Source organism: Conger conger, chromosome 17, assembly GCF_963514075.1.
Source record: "Conger conger chromosome 17, fConCon1.1, whole genome shotgun sequence".
In the NCBI taxonomy this organism is placed as follows: domain Eukaryota; kingdom Metazoa; phylum Chordata; class Actinopteri; order Anguilliformes; family Congridae; genus Conger; species Conger conger.
The window spans coordinates 40,463,375-40,480,538 of record NC_083776.1 but is presented as its reverse complement, the minus strand read 5'-3'; the positions used below and the strand labels follow the sequence as shown (position 1 = coordinate 40,480,538).

At 42.4% G+C, this 17,164-nt stretch overlaps 3 non-coding genes across 3 annotated transcripts; all 3 read right to left on the bottom strand.

Moving 5' to 3' along the window:
- Nucleotides 1–1,594: 1,594 nt before the first annotated feature.
- Nucleotides 1,595–1,701, bottom strand: LOC133117293 (U6 spliceosomal RNA). The gene has a single exon (XR_009706076.1). It is a non-coding gene; the product is annotated as a U6 spliceosomal RNA (small nuclear RNA).
- Nucleotides 1,702–7,338: 5,637 nt separating this feature from the next.
- Nucleotides 7,339–7,445, bottom strand: LOC133117292 (U6 spliceosomal RNA). The gene has a single exon (XR_009706075.1). It is a non-coding gene; the product is annotated as a U6 spliceosomal RNA (small nuclear RNA).
- Nucleotides 7,446–13,081: 5,636 nt separating this feature from the next.
- On the bottom strand, nt 13,082–13,188 carry LOC133117291 (U6 spliceosomal RNA). Its single transcript, XR_009706074.1, has one exon. It is a non-coding gene; the product is annotated as a U6 spliceosomal RNA (small nuclear RNA).
- Between the last annotated feature and the right edge of the window lie 3,976 nt (nt 13,189–17,164).

Sequence of the window (17,164 nt, the reverse complement as noted above, 5' to 3'; positions counted from 1 at the left end):
CTGCAGGACATCAGCTTGGACCATGACACTGCGAACATCTTAGACCAGGACACATGCCTCCCATGGGCATGCTCCATTTATTCTACTTATTTATGTGATTAAAATATCAGACCAGTGATCATTCTCATGTGACCGCGATAGCAGTCACTCTAGAAGCCAGTGAAAAATATATTTTCATACATATTGAACAGCAGAAAAACGCTCAGCTTTTAACACTAGGCGTCAGCATAGCTCCAGTTTAAGTTTGAGGACGTGCAAATCAGTCCTTGTTTTGTTTGATGGCAGTTTATTATCTACTGTTGGAACAATTGCCGAATTTAGTTGCAGCAACAAGTAGGTCCCCATTCACGTCCATCTCTTGTACTCATGACATTTCTCCATGTTCTGCTGTGAACGAGTTGTGCCATATTTGTATTGTCATTATTATTATTATTAATAATAATATAATCATTTTTAAAAATCACAACGGTGCTCCCTTTCTGCATTTTGTACTATCAAATAAAATTTCTGCCTGGAAAAGAAATGAAATTGGACAATGAGTAGCAAAACATTCTCAAGAACTGAATTCGAGTTTGCTAGACCTGGATATATGAACAGTCACAAAATATTAGGAGATACCCTCGTGATACTCAGTGTCGTCAGAGTAACAGACAACAGCGATTCGTCTCATTTAAAGTTTTATTTCCAATATACACTCAAGGTGGTGTGCAGTGCACAAAGAAACATTTGCATCAATCAACGGAGGGGGAAAAAAGTGCCAAGTTGCAAGTCTAAAGCAAACAACCATCCAAAAATGAGCCCTTGCTCTTTGAAATTGGGGTTTATTTGATCAGAGGGAAGATGGCCAGCTACTGGCCCACCAGTGGGCCACACAAGCATACCACACCTCACGCAGAGCATCCGCCCATGTCCAGGCACTTGTCCGCTGGCGTATGAAGCCTTTTTCAAAGACGAGTCACCTCAGTGGCCTGTTGTACTCCTTGAAATGGGAACAATACAGAGAACCTGTTCTACTCTTTAAAATAGGACCGAGATGGATATTTTATTTCAAAAAAAAAAAAAAAAAAAAGGTCGGCAGAGATGGAGATTCTATTTTTAAAATAGGACAGAGTTTCACTTTATTAGGTTTATCTCTACACTCGTACTTAAGACCAGCAATTTGCCGTGACGTCACAGTAGCCTGTGCTATCACAACAGCCGTTGCCCTCTAGCGGTTCATTACACACTCAGTGACCACTTTATTAGGTACACCTGTCCACCAGCCTGTAAATGCAAATATTTGGCCCACCCATTTCCTGTGACGTCACAATAGCCTGTGATGTCACAATAGCCTCTGCCCTCGAGCAGAGTTAGTGGACACTCGGTGACCACTTTATTAGGTACACCCGGACAGCAGCTTGTATAAATGAAAATAGAACTTTCTGTTTTACAAAAATCACAAAACATGTTACCCTGGAGCTCAGGTAAGGCACAGAATCACCAATAAATGTTACCTGGACCTCAGGCAAGGCACAAAATATGCACCGCTTCACAAAAAATGTTACCCAGAGCTCAGGTTAGGCATGAAAATATCAACTGGTGCGCAGGTAAGGTTAAAAATATGGAACGCTTCACGAATTTGCGTGTCATCCTTGCGCAGGGGCCATGCTAATCTTCTCTGTATCGTTCCAATTTTAGTATATGTGCTGCCGGAGCGAGCACAAGAGACCTACCTGAGCCTGCGCTACCTAAGGGGCGGGTTCTGGCCATGGTTCGCAGTCATGGACTGAGTGCGAAAGCATGCATAGCACGCGTGTGTGCCTCGTAAGGACAGCCTAAACTGGCAGCACTTACAAACAAGACAAATCTGCATCAGGAGGTTTATCAAACACAACCTCTCATGTTGAGCTGAACACATTTAGACATCAATGTCCCTCCGAGGCAGGCAAATGGAGTCCACGGATGTGCGCTGCCGACTTATGCAGCCGACTGCCTCGATCCTGCTATTGGCTGCACCCTCACAAAGAACTGCACTGTCACCACCTCCAGCCTGTCCGCTGCATGCTGTCCTCATCTCAGTCACCATCAGCTGAACATGCTTGAAAGATTCATCGCACACTGAAAGAAAAAGAAAAAACACAACAACAAAACAATAGTATTACTAGGTATAGGTAAGGTCAGGCCATCTGACAGCAAAAGGTAAAATCTGAAGAAAAGTAAACAAGGAGCCCGCCATCTTCAAATTCAAATACGGTACTTCCGGATCTCCCCGTACATTGCTAGTAATTGCCACCAGAGGTCAGTCGGCTCATTCCTTTCACAAGGGCTCTCCAGCTAGAAAAGGGAAAACCGTCAAAAAGACGGTGCATGCACGGAAGAGCCTTACTTTGATACAGTCTATGGGAAGAACATCGTTTACATACAATTAATAGAGACACTTGAGAAAAAAACAAAAAAACACTGCATGGTTTTTAATACCATATACAGTACGCCCGAAAGGTACTTTACACTATAACAGAAACTGGAGGCTGAGTTTTTCAAGGCAATTCATCAAAAGTTAATTTAGAGTAAGCACTCGAAATTCACTAAAAAGGACGAAAACGCGGAGGAAACGAGTTCTTCGAAACACGAGTGTTTGCTCAAAACAAACGTGGAAAGCAGCATTCCCTCTTTGACCACTCAGCAGACTGCCGTGTGTGTATATCCAACCAAAGCAAGCTGAGTGGTTCTTCTGCGTTGTCGTTTTCGTTAGCTAGCCACTATGGCACACGATTATTTACTTCTGTGGTGTAGGCTAACTTAACACGGCGACTTTTGGCGTCCGCTGGGCCTACGTGGGGGAAATGCCACGTTTTCCAACAAGGCCTCTGAAAATGTTGTGACAATTGTCTTTACCTGTGCCACGTACGGTGCTTCTCATCTACTTCCCCAATCTCTAAGCATGCAAAATGGCCAGACACATACAATAAGCGAGGCACCGGAGCACTAAATTACATCGCCTCGCCAAGGTAGCAAACGAGCTAGCTACAGCCGGCCTAGCACGTGGAAACAGTTTGCTCAGTAGCTGGATAATCCTCGCACAGCAGCCAAGCCTTCCAGAAAATGCAATAAATAGCCTACACGACTGTATTTACGACGTGTATCAGGAATAATCTTGTTAACAAGGGGATTACTGTACGACGCGGAGGCGAAGGACTATGGCCACCAGTCGTTAGCTAGCAAGCGAACAAGTTGATTCTACACCAAGTTAACGTGACATGCGGACCGCCTACAGCAGGCAACCTTACCCGAGAGACGTCCGGCCGCAGTAGCACTGTTTTATGTGAGCACGCGTCCATATTGCACCGAACTGAAACAAGTGAAACTATTTGGAAAAATACAATATTATCTCCCGTAGGCGACGAAGCCATCTGCCCGTGTAGGCCGAGTGCAAATACAGGCGTGGCTACGCAAAACTTTATTTGTGTACCACGTTACAGACAGAACTACAACAGGGTGTGTCTTACGATTTCTTTTTAAAATGTCTACGGATTTGGAGTCGCGAAGACCCATCGGCAGGCTATTCCAAAGGCTAGAGCAGTAATAACCAAAAGACGCTGCATCACCATATGCCTTTAGGTTCTAGCCTCCGGGACAAGACTGTGGGCTATTGTGAAGCCTTCAATCTAATTTCGTTTTAAATTTCGTAAGACATGCATTTTTAATGAGACATCTGGAATATACCCCATGTACAAAGTTCCTTTTTTATTTTATTTTTTACTGTACTCAGAATGATATACCTGATCTTCATTCAGAACTATGTAAAGGGGAAAAAACGCGAATGGTTTTCAATGCTGCGAATGTTTCACCCAACAGAATTCACACAGCATTGCGGTTTCCCGTTCTTTCTTTTTCACATTACATTACATTACATTGCAGGCATTTAGCAGACGCTCTTATCCAGAGCGACGCACAATGAAGTGCGACGAGGACCCTGGAGGACAGACATTCTCAACAAAATAACACCGTGCCACTGTGTAGGCCTTCCTGAGGATGACGCTTTTATCCAAAGCTACCGACAAGTCCTGATGTGTGTTTCTATCGGGATGTGCGGTGTACCTACAGGTTCAAAGACAAAATAAAACCAGTCTACAATACAACTAATGTATTTTCATAACTCGAGAAATATACCTTACATTCCCAACAAAATAACACCGTGCCACTGTGTAGGCCATCCTGAGGATGTTAGGTTGAGTTGCCACAATGCTAGCTATAAATAAATAAATAAATAAATAAATAAATAAATAAATAAATAAATAAATAAATAAATAAATAAATAAATAAATAAATAAATAATCATTTGTTATTTAGCAGACGCTTTTATCCAAAGAGACCTACATGTCCTGATGTGTGTTGTACCTATAGGTTGAAAGACAAAATTAAACCGGAAACCAGTCTACAATACAACTAATGTATTTTGATAACTCGAGAAATATACTTGCCTGATGCAACTCAAAGTTACAAAATTCACCCAACTTTGCTGTTTCACTTTTTTTTTTTTTTTCTTCTTTATTTTGGTTCATTTAACATTCCCAACAAAATGACACCGTGCCACGGTGTAGGTCATTCTGAGGATGTTAGGTCTAGTTGCTACAATGCAAGCTATAAATAAATAATCATTTGTTATTTAGCAGACGCTTTTATCCAAAGCGACCGACAAGTCCTGATTAGACTAAGCAGGAAACAGCCCTGGAGCAATGGGGTGTTAAGGGCATCCCCCAAGGGCCCAACAGCTGTGCGGATCTTATCGCAGCTACACCGGGGCTCGAACCGCCGACCTTGCCACTGCACTACAGGCTGGCCTCTTAAAAGTCAAATGGATTTGGCCACTTTACCGATCTTCTCTGTTCCAATGTTCCAATATGTTCCAATATTGGAGCCAATCAGAGGCCGTGCCTTGTTCCAATTTACAACTTTCACCAACTTTGACAAAGCGGCTCAGCCAATCAGATGGCCGGATTTGTTCCAAATTGAACACGTGTTTGTTCCAAATTCATCACGTGTTTAGCCGGCCAATTGTAGCTCTTCCTCCGTTTTGACTCAAATCGGCGCGTCGGCCATTGCTCCCGCATCGGTGAAAGGTAAGCTTTCAATGCGTTTTCTAATGAAATTTTTATTAAAATGAGAAGAATCATTTGTATTTTCATGTTAGCGATGGTCAGAGCAGGCTAGCTAGTTGGCTTTCGCGCTGTTCAATACGTTTATCGTTGCTGTTAATACACAGAACGAATGAATGAAAGAACTTTCCAGGTGTATAAACACATCATGTATGTATTTTTACATTAGAAATATATCGTAAGACAAAGCTGGCATGTCGCACATTTCGTTTTAATTACAAAACGTAATATTCTCTGGCTTGCAAGGCGGATAGCTGCTTGGCTATCTACCTACCTACCTCCATACCTCGATTCAGCGTGTGACTATACGAATAATGCAGCCTAATTACTCCCCCAATTTAATCATTTCTGTCGAAATGTTTTAAAAAGTGAGTCATTTCAGTGGTATAGTGTAGCTAGCTAGCTGTGGTTAGGTCTGTCAACTACTACATCTTGGTAGCCCCTGTGAAGTTAAATTAATTATTATTATTATTATTATTATTATTATTATTACTTTTAAATACTCTGTGTCACATAGCATGTTCATAAATCTTGTGATAAGCATGTTTTTCCTGTGTGCACAGCCTCACATTGCAGGGAACCTCAGTCGCAGACGGGCCGGGCGCTGCAGGACATCAGCTTGGACCATGACACTGCGAACATCTTAGACCAGGACACATGCCTCCCATGGGCATGCTCCATTTATTCTACTTATTTATGTGATTAAAATATCAGACCAGTGATCATTCTCATGTGACCGCGATAGCAGTCACTCTAGAAGCCAGTGAAAAATATATTTTCATACATATTGAACAGCAGAAAAACGCTCAGCTTTTAACACTAGGCGTCAGCATAGCTCCAGTTTAAGTTTGAGGACGTGCAAATCAGTCCTTGTTTTGTTTGATGGCAGTTTATTATCTACTGTTGGAACAATTGCCGAATTTAGTTGCAGCAACAAGTAGGTCCCCATTCACGTCCATCTCTTGTACTCATGACATTTCTCCATGTTCTGCTGTGAACGAGTTGTGCCATATTTGTATTGTCATTATTATTATTATTATTATTATTAATAATAATATAATCATTTTTAAAAATCACAACGGTGCTCCCTTTCTGCATTTTGTACTATCAAATAAAATTTCTGCCTGGAAAAGAAATGAAATTGGACAATGAGTAGCAAAACATTCTCAAGAACTGAATTCGAGTTTGCTAGACCTGGATATATGAACAGTCACAAAATATTAGGAGATACCCTCGTGATACTCAGTGTCGTCAGAGTAACAGACAACAGCGATTCGTCTCATTTAAAGTTTTATTTCCAATATACACTCAAGGTGGTGTGCAGTGCACAAAGAAACATTTGCATCAATCAACGGAGGGGGAAAAAAGTGCCAAGTTGCAAGTCTAAAGCAAACAACCATCCAAAAATGAGCCCTTGCTCTTTGAAATTGGGGTTTATTTGATCAGAGGGAAGATGGCCAGCTACTGGCCCACCAGTGGGCCACACAAGCATACCACACCTCACGCAGAGCATCCGCCCATGTCCAGGCACTTGTCCGCTGGCGTATGAAGCCTTTTTCAAAGACGAGTCACCTCAGTGGCCTGTTGTACTCCTTGAAATGGGAACAATACAGAGAACCTGTTCTACTCTTTAAAATAGGACCGAGATGGATATTTTATTTCAAAAAAAAAAAAAAAAGGTCGGCAGAGATGGAGATTCTATTTTTAAAATAGGACAGAGTTTCACTTTATTAGGTTTATCTCTACACTCGTACTTAAGACCAGCAATTTGCCGTGACGTCACAGTAGCCTGTGCTATCACAACAGCCGTTGCCCTCTAGCGGTTCATTACACACTCAGTGACCACTTTATTAGGTACACCTGTCCACCAGCCTGTAAATGCAAATATTTGGCCCACCCATTTCCTGTGCCGTCACAATAGCCTGTGATGTCACAATAGCCTCTGCCCTCGAGCAGAGTTAGTGGACACTCGGTGACCACTTTATTAGGTACACCCGGACAGCAGCTTGTATAAATGAAAATAGAACTTTCTGTTTTACAAAAATCACAAAACATGTTACCCTGGAGCTCAGGTAAGGCACAGAATCACCAATAAATGTTACCTGGACCTCAGGCAAGGCACAAAATATGCACCGCTTCACAAAAAATGTTACCCAGAGCTCAGGTTAGGCATGAAAATATCAACTGGTGCGCAGGTAAGGTTAAAAATATGGAACGCTTCACGAATTTGCGTGTCATCCTTGCGCAGGGGCCATGCTAATCTTCTCTGTATCGTTCCAATTTTAGTATATGTGCTGCCGGAGCGAGCACAAGAGACCTACCTGAGCCTGCGCTACCTAAGGGGCGGGTTCTGGCCATGGTTCGCAGTCATGGACTGAGTGCGAAAGCATGCATAGCACGCGTGTGTGCCTCGTAAGGACAGCCTAAACTGGCAGCACTTACAAACAAGACAAATCTGCATCAGGAGGTTTATCAAACACAACCTCTCATGTTGAGCTGAACACATTTAGACATCAATGTCCCTCCGAGGCAGGCAAATGGAGTCCACGGATGTGCGCTGCCGACTTATGCAGCCGACTGCCTCGATCCTGCTATTGGCTGCACCCTCACAAAGAACTGCACTGTCACCACCTCCAGCCTGTCCGCTGCATGCTGTCCTCATCTCAGTCACCATCAGCTGAACATGCTTGAAAGATTCATCGCACACTGAAAGAAAAAGAAAAAACACAACAACAAAACAATAGTATTACTAGGTATAGGTAAGGTCAGGCCATCTGACAGCAAAAGGTAAAATCTGAAGAAAAGTAAACAAGGAGCCCGCCATCTTCAAATTCAAATACGGTACTTCCGGATCTCCCCGTACATTGCTAGTAATTGCCACCAGAGGTCAGTCGGCTCATTCCTTTCACAAGGGCTCTCCAGCTAGAAAAGGGAAAACCGTCAAAAAGACGGTGCATGCACGGAAGAGCCTTACTTTGATACAGTCTATGGGAAGAACATCGTTTACATACAATTAATAGAGACACTTGAGAAAAAAACAAAAAAACACTGCATGGTTTTTAATACCATATACAGTACGCCCGAAAGGTACTTTACACTATAACAGAAACTGGAGGCTGAGTTTTTCAAGGCAATTCATCAAAAGTTAATTTAGAGTAAGCACTCGAAATTCACTAAAAAGGACGAAAACGCGGAGGAAACGAGTTCTTCGAAACACGAGTCTTTGCTCAAAACAAACGTGGAAAGCAGCATTCCCTCTTTGACCACTCAGCAGACTGCCGTGTGTGTATATCCAACCAAAGCAAGCTGAGTGGTTCTTCTGCGTTGTCGTTTTCGTTAGCTAGCCACTATGGCACACGATTATTTACTTCTGTGGTGTAGGCTAACTTAACACGGCGACTTTTGGCGTCCGCTGGGCCTACGTGGGGGAAATGCCACGTTTTCCAACAAGGCCTCTGAAAATGTTGTGACAATTGTCTTTACCTGTGCCACGTACGGTGCTTCTCATCTACTTCCCCAATCTCTAAGCATGCAAAATGGCCAGACACATACAATAAGCGAGGCACCGGAGCACTAAATTACATCGCCTCGCCAAGGTAGCAAACGAGCTAGCTACAGCCGGCCTAGCACGTGGAAACAGTTTGCTCAGTAGCTGGATAATCCTCGCACAGCTGCCTTCCAGAAAATGCAATAAATAGCCTACACGACTGTATTTACGACGTGTATCAGGAATAATCTTGTTAACAAGGGGGTTACTGTACGACGCGGAGGCGAAGGACTATGGCCACCAGTCGTTAGCTAGCAAGCGAACAAGCTAATTACACACCAAGTTAACGTGACATGCGGACCGCCTACAGCAGGCAACCTTACCCGAGAGACGTCCGGCCGCAGTAGCACTGTTTTATGTGAGCACGCGTCCATATTGCACCGAACTGAAACAAGTGAAACTATTTGGAAAAATACAATATTATCTCCCGTAGGCGACGAAGCCATCTGCCCGTGTAGGCCGAGTGCAAATACAGGCGTGGCTACGCAAAACTTTATTTGTGTACCACGTTACAGACAGAACTACAACAGGGTGTGTCTTACGATTTCTTTTTAAAATGTCTACGGATTTGGAGTCGCGAAGACCCATCGGCAGGCTATTCCAAAGGCTAGAGCAGTAATAACCAAAAGACGCTGCATCACCATATGCCTTTAGGTTCTAGCCTCCGGGACAAGACTGTGGGCTATTGTGAAGCCTTCAATCTAATTTCGTTTTAAATTTCGTAAGACATGCATTTTTAATGAGACATCTGGAATATACCCCATGTACAAAGTTCCTTTTTTATTTTATTTTTTACTGTACTCAGAATGATATACCTGATCTTCATTCAGAACTATGTAAAGGGGAAAAAACGCGAATGGTTTTCAATGCTGCGAATGTTTCACCCAACAGAATTCACACAGCATTGCGGTTTCCCGTTCTTTCTTTTTCACATTACATTACATTACATTGCAGGCATTTAGCAGACGCTCTTATCCAGAGCGACGCACAATGAAGTGCGACGAGGACCCTGGAGGACAGACATTCTCAACAAAATAACACCGTGCCACTGTGTAGGCCTTCCTGAGGATGACGCTTTTATCCAAAGCTACCGACAAGTCCTGATGTGTGTTTCTATCGGGATGTGCGGTGTACCTACAGGTTCAAAGACAAAATAAAACCAGTCTACAATACAACTTATGTATTTTCATAACTCGAGAAATATACCTTACATTCCCAACAAAATAACACCGTGCCACTGTGTAGGCCATCCTGAGGATGTTAGGTTGAGTTGCCACAATGCTAGCAAATAAATAAATAAATAAATAAATAAATAAATAAACAAACAAACAAACAAACAAACAAACAAACAAATAAATAAATAATCATTTGTTATTTAGCAGACGCTTTTATCCAAAGAGACCTACATGTCCTGATGTGTGTTGTACCTATAGGTTGAAAGACAAAATTAAACCGGAAACCAGTCTACAATACAACTAATGTATTTTGATAACTCGAGAAATATACTTGCCTGATGCAACTCAAAGTTACAAAATTCACCCAACTTTGCTGTTTCACTTTTTTTTTTTTTTTCTTCTTTATTTTGGTTCATTTAACATTCCCAACAAAATGACACCGTGCCACGGTGTAGGTCATTCTGAGGATGTTAGGTCTAGTTGCTACAATGCAAGCTATAAATAAATAATCATTTGTTATTTAGCAGACGCTTTTATCCAAAGCGACCGACAAGTCCTGATTAGACTAAGCAGGAAACAGCCCTGGAGCAATGGGGTGTTAAGGGCATCCCCCAAGGGCCCAACAGCTGTGCGGATCTTATCGCAGCTACACCGGGGCTCGAACCGCCGACCTTGCCACTGCACTACAGGCTGGCCTCTTAAAAGTCAAATGGATTTGGCCACTTTACCGATCTTCTCTGTTCCAATGTTCCAATGTTCCAATATGTTCCAATATTGGAGCCAATCAGAGGCCGTGCCTTGTTCCAATTTACAACTTTCACCAACTTTGACAAAGCGGCTCAGCCAATCAGATGGCCGGATTTGTTCCAAATTGAACACGTGTTTGTTCCAAATTCATCACGTGTTTAGCCGGCCAATTGTAGCTCTTCCTCCGTTTTGACTCAAATCGGCGCGTCGGCCATTGCTCCCGCATCGGTGAAAGGTAAGCTTTCAATGCGTTTTCTAATGAAATTTTTATTAAAATGAGAAGAATCATTTGTATTTTCATGTTAGCGATGGTCAGAGCAGGCTAGCTAGTTGGCTTTCGCGCTGTTCAATACGTTTATCGTTGCTGTTAATACACAGAACGAATGAATGAAAGAACTTTCCAGCTGTATAAACACATCATGTATGTATTTTTACATTAGAAATATATCGTAAGACAAAGCTGGCATGTCGCACATTTCGTTTTAATTACAAAACGTAATATTCTCTGGCTTGCAAGGCGGAAAGCTGCTTGGCTATCTACCTACCTACCTCCATACCTCGATTCAGCGTGTGACTATACGAATAATGCAGCCTAATTACTCCCCCAATTTAATCATTTCTGTCGAAATGTTTTAAAAAGTGAGTCATTTCAGTGGTATAGTGTAGCTAGCTAGCTGTGGTTAGGTCTGTCAACTACTACATCTTGGTAGCCCCTGTGAAGTTAAATTAATTATTATTATTATTATTATTATTATTATTATTATTATTACTTTTAAATACTCTGTGTCACATAGCATGTTCATAAATCTTGTGATAAGCATGTTTTTCCTGTGTGCACAGCCTCACATTGCAGGGAACCTCAGTCGCAGACGGGCCGGGCGCTGCAGGACATCATCTTGGACCATGACACTGCGAACATCTTAGACCAGGACACATGCCTCCCATGGGCATGCTCCATTTATTCTACTTATTTATGTGATTAAAATATCAGACCAGTGATCATTCTCATGTGACCGCGATAGCAGTCACTCTAGAAGCCAGTGAAAAATATATTTTCATACATATTGAACAGCAGAAAAACGCTCAGCTTTTAACACTAGGCGTCAGCATAGCTCCAGTTTAAGTTTGAGGACGTGCAAATCAGTCCTTGTTTTGTTTGATGGCAGTATATTATCTACTGTTGGAACAATTGCCGAATTTAGTTGCAGCAACAAGTAGGTCCCCATTCACGTCCATCTTTTGTACTCATGACATTTCTCCATGTTCTGCTGTGAACGAGTTGTGCCATATTTGTATTGTCATTATTATTATTATTATTATTAATAATAATATAATCATTTTTAAAAATCACAACGGTGCTCCCTTTCTGCATTTTGTACTATCAAATAAAATTTCTGCCTGGAAAAGAAATGAAATTGGACAATGAGTAGCAAAACATTCTCAAGAACTGAATTCGAGTTTGCTAGACCTGGATATATGAACAGTCACAAAATATTAGGAGATACCCTCGTGATACTCAGTGTCGTCAGAGTAACAGACAACAGCGATTCGTCTCATTTAAAGTTTTATTTCCAATATACACTCAAGGTGGTGTGCAGTGCACAAAGAAACATTTGCATCAATCAACGGAGGGGGAAAAAAGTGCCAAGTTGCAAGTCTAAAGCAAACAACCATCCAAAAATGAGCCCTTGCTCTTTGAAATTGGGGTTTATTTGATCAGAGGGAAGATGGCCAGCTACTGGCCCACCAGTGGGCCACACAAGCATACCACACCTCACGCAGAGCATCCGCCCATGTCCAGGCACTTGTCCGCTGGCGTATGAAGCCTTTTTCAAAGACGAGTCACCTCAGTGGCCTGTTGTACTCCTTGAAATGGGAACAATACAGAGAACCTGTTCTACTCTTTAAAATAGGACCGAGATGGATATTTTATTTCAAAAAAAAAAAAAAAAAGGTCGGCAGAGATGGAGATTCTATTTTTAAAATAGGACAGAGTTTCACTTTATTAGGTTTATCTCTACACTCGTACTTAAGACCACCAATTTGCCGTGACGTCACAGTAGCCTGTGCTATCACAACAGCCGTTGCCCTCTAGCGGTTCATACACACTCAGTGACCACTTTATTAGGTACACCTGTCCACCAGCCTGTAAATGCAAATATTTGGCCCACCCATTTCCTGTGCCGTCACAATAGCCTGTGATGTCACAATAGCCTCTGCCCTCGAGCAGAGTTAGTGGACACTCGGTGACCACTTTATTAGGTACACCCGGACAGCAGCTTGTATAAATGAAAATAGAACTTTCTGTTTTACAAAAATCACAAAACATGTTACCCTGGAGCTCAGGTAAGGCACAGAATCACCAATAAATGTTACCTGGACCTCAGGCAAGGCACAAAATATGCACCGCTTCACAAAAAATGTTACCCAGAGCTCAGGTTAGGCATGAAAATATCAACTGGTGCGCAGGTAAGGTTAAAAATATGGAACGCTTCACGAATTTGCGTGTCATCCTTGCGCAGGGGCCATGCTAATCTTCTCTGTATCGTTCCAATTTTAGTATATGTGCTGCCGGAGCGAGCACAAGAGACCTACCTGAGCCTGCGCTACCTAAGGGGCGGGTTCTGGCCATGGTTCGCAGTCATGGACTGAGTGCGAAAGCATGCATAGCACGCGTGTGTGCCTCGTAAGGACAGCCTAAACTGGCAGCACTTACAAACAAGACAAATCTGCATCAGGAGGTTTATCAAACACAACCTCTCATGTTGAGCTGAACACATTTAGACATCAATGTCCCTCCGAGGCAGGCAAATGGAGTCCACGGATGTGCGCTGCCGACTTATGCAGCCGACTGCCTCGATCCTGCTATTGGCTGCACCCTCACAAAGAACTGCACTGTCACCACCTCCAGCCTGTCCGCTGCATGCTGTCCTCATCTCAGTCACCATCAGCTGAACATGCTTGAAAGATTCATCGCACACTGAAAGAAAAAGAAAAAACACAACAACAAAACAATAGTATTACTAGGTATAGGTAAGGTCAGGCCATCTGACAGCAAAAGGTAAAATCTGAAGAAAAGTAAACAAGGAGCCCGCCATCTTCAAATTCAAATACGGTACTTCCGGATCTCCCCGTACATTGCTAGTAATTGCCACCAGAGGTCAGTCGGCTCATTCCTTTCACAAGGGCTCTCCAGCTAGAAAAGGGAAAACCGTCAAAAAGACGGTGCATGCACGGAAGAGCCTTACTTTGATACAGTCTATGGGAAGAACATCGTTTACATACAATTAATAGAGACACTTGAGAAAAAAACAAAAAAACACTGCATGGTTTTTAATACCTTATACAGTACGCCCGAAAGGTACTTTACACTATAACAGAAACTGGAGGCTGAGTTTTTCAAGGCAATTCATCAAAAGTTAATTTAGAGTAAGCACTCGAAATTCACTAAAAAGGACGAAAACGCGGAGGAAACGAGTTCTTCGAAACACGAGTCTTTGCTCAAAACAAACGTGGAAAGCAGCATTCCCTCTTTGACCACTCAGCAGACTGCCGTGTGTGTATATCCAACCAAAGCAAGCTGAGTGGTTCTTCTGCGTTGTCGTTTTCGTTAGCTAGCCACTATGGCACACGATTATTTACTTCTGTGGTGTAGGCTAACTTAACACGGCGACTTTTGGCGTCCGCTGGGCCTACGTGGGGGAAATGCCACGTTTTCCAACAAGGCCTCTGAAAATGTTGTGACAATTGTCTTTACCTGTGCCACGTACGGTGCTTCTCATCTACTTCCCCAATCTCTAAGCATGCAAAATGGCCAGACACATACAATAAGCGAGGCACCGGAGCACTAAATTACATCGCCTTGCCAAGGTAGCAAACGAGCTAGCTACAGCCGGCCTAGCACGTGGAAACAGTTTGCTCAGTAGCTGGATAATCCTCGCACAGCTGCCTTCCAGAAAATGCAATAAATAGCCTACACGACTGTATTTACGACGTGTATCAGGAATAATCTTGTTAACAAGGGGGTTACTGTACGACGCGGAGGCGAAGGACTATGGCCACCAGTCGTTAGCTAGCAAGCGAACAAGCTAATTACACACCAAGTTAACGTGACATGCGGACCGCCTACAGCAGGCAACCTTACCCGAGAGACGTCCGGCCGCAGTAGCACTGTTTTATGTGAGCACGCGTCCATATTGCACCGAACTGAAACAAGTGAAACTATTTGGAAAAATACAATATTATCTCCCGTAGGCGACGAAGCCATCTGCCCGTGTAGGCCGAGTGCAAATACAGGCGTGGCTACGCAAAACTTTATTTGTGTACCACGTTACAGACAGAACTACAACAGGGTGTGTCTTACGATTTCTTTTTAAAATGTCTACGGATTTGGAGTCGCGAAGACCCATCGGCAGGCTATTCCAAAGGCTAGAGCAGTAATAACCAAAAGACGCTGCATCACCATATGCCTTTAGGTTCTAGCCTCCGGGACAAGACTGTGGGCTATTGTGAAGCCTTCAATCTAATTTCGTTTTAAATTTCGTAAGACATGCATTTTTAATGAGACATCTGGAATATACCCCATGTACAAAGTTCCTTTTTTATTTTATTTTTTACTGTACTCAGAATGATATACCTGATCTTCATTCAGAACTATGTAAAGGGGAAAAACGCGAATGGTTTTCAATGCTGCGAATGTTTCACCCAACAGAATTCACACAGCATTGCGGTTTCCCGTTCTTTCTTTTTCACATTACATTACATTACATTGCAGGCATTTAGCAGACGCTCTTATCCAGAGCGACGCACAATGAAGTGCGACGAGGACCCTGGAGGACAGACATTCTCAACAAAATAACACCGTGCCACTGTGTAGGCCTTCCTGAGGATGACGCTTTTATCCAAAGCTACCGACAAGTCCTGATGTGTGTTTCTATCGGGATGTGCGGTGTACCTACAGGTTCAAAGACAAAATAAAACCAGTCTACAATACAACTAATGTATTTTCATAACTCGAGAAATATACCTTACATTCCCAACAAAATAACACCGTGCCACTGTGTAGGCCATCCTGAGGATGTTAGGTTGAGTTGCCACAATGCAATCAATCAATCAATCAATCAATCAATCAATCAATCAATCAATAAATAAATAAATAAATAAATAAATAAATAAATAAATAATCATTTGTTATTTAGCAGACGCTTTTATCCAAAGAGACCTACATGTCCTGATGTGTGTTGTACCTATAGGTTGAAAGACAAAATTAAACCGGAAACCAGTCTACAATACAACTAATGTATTTTGATAACTCGAGAAATATACTTGCCTGATGCAACTCAAAGTTACAAAATTCACCCAACTTTGCTGTTTCACTTTTTTTTTTTCTTCTTCTTTATTTTGGTTCATTTAACATTCCCAACAAAATGACACCGTGGCACGGTGTAGGTCATTCTGAGGATGTTAGGTCTAGTTGCTACAATGCAAGCTATAAATAAATAATCATTTGTTATTTAGCAGACGCTTTTATCCAAAGCGACCGACAAGTCCTGATTAGACTAAGCAGGAAACAGCCCTGGAGCAATGGGGTGTTAAGGGCATCCCCCAAGGGCCCAACAGCTGTGCGGATCTTATCGCAGCTACACCGGGGCTCGAACCGCCGACCTTGCCACTGCACTACAGGCTGGCCTCTTAAAAGTCAAATGGATTTGGCCACTTTACCGATCTTCTCTGTTCCAATGTTCCAATATGTTCCAATATTGGAGCCAATCAGAGGCCGTGCCTTGTTCCAATTTACAACTTTCACCAACTTTGACAAAGCGGCTCAGCCAATCAGATGGCCGGATTTGTTCCAAATTGAACACGTGTTTGTTCCAAATTCATCACGTGTTTAGCCGGCCAATTGTAGCTCTTCCTCCGTTTTGACTCAAATCGGCGCGTCGGCCATTGCTCCCGCATCGGTGAAAGGTAAGCTTTCAATGCGTTTTCTAATGAAATTTTTATTAAAATGAGAAGAATCATTTGTATTTTCATGTTAGCGATGGTCAGAGCAGGCTAGCTAGTTGGCTTTCGCGCTGTTCAATACGTTTATCGTTGCTGTTAATACACAGAACGAATGAATGAAAGAACTTTCCAGGTGTATAAACACATCATGTATGTATTTTTACATTAGAAATATATCGTAAGACAAAGCTGGCATGTCGCACATTTCGTTTTAATTACAAAACGTAATATTCTCTGGCTTGCAAGGCGGATAGCTGCTTGGCTATCTACCTACCTACCTCCATACCTCGATTCAGCGTGTGACTATACGAATAATGCAGCCTAATTACTCCCCCAATTTAATCATTTCTGTCGAAATGTTTTAAAAAGTGAGTCATTTCAGTGGTATAGTGTAGCTAGCTAGCTGTGGTTAGGTCTGTCAACTACTACATCTTGGTAGCCCCTGTGAAGTTAAATTAATTATTATTATTATTATTATTATTATTATTATTATTACTTTTAAATACTCTGTGTCACATAGCATGTTCATAAATCTTGTGATAAGCATGTTTTTCCTG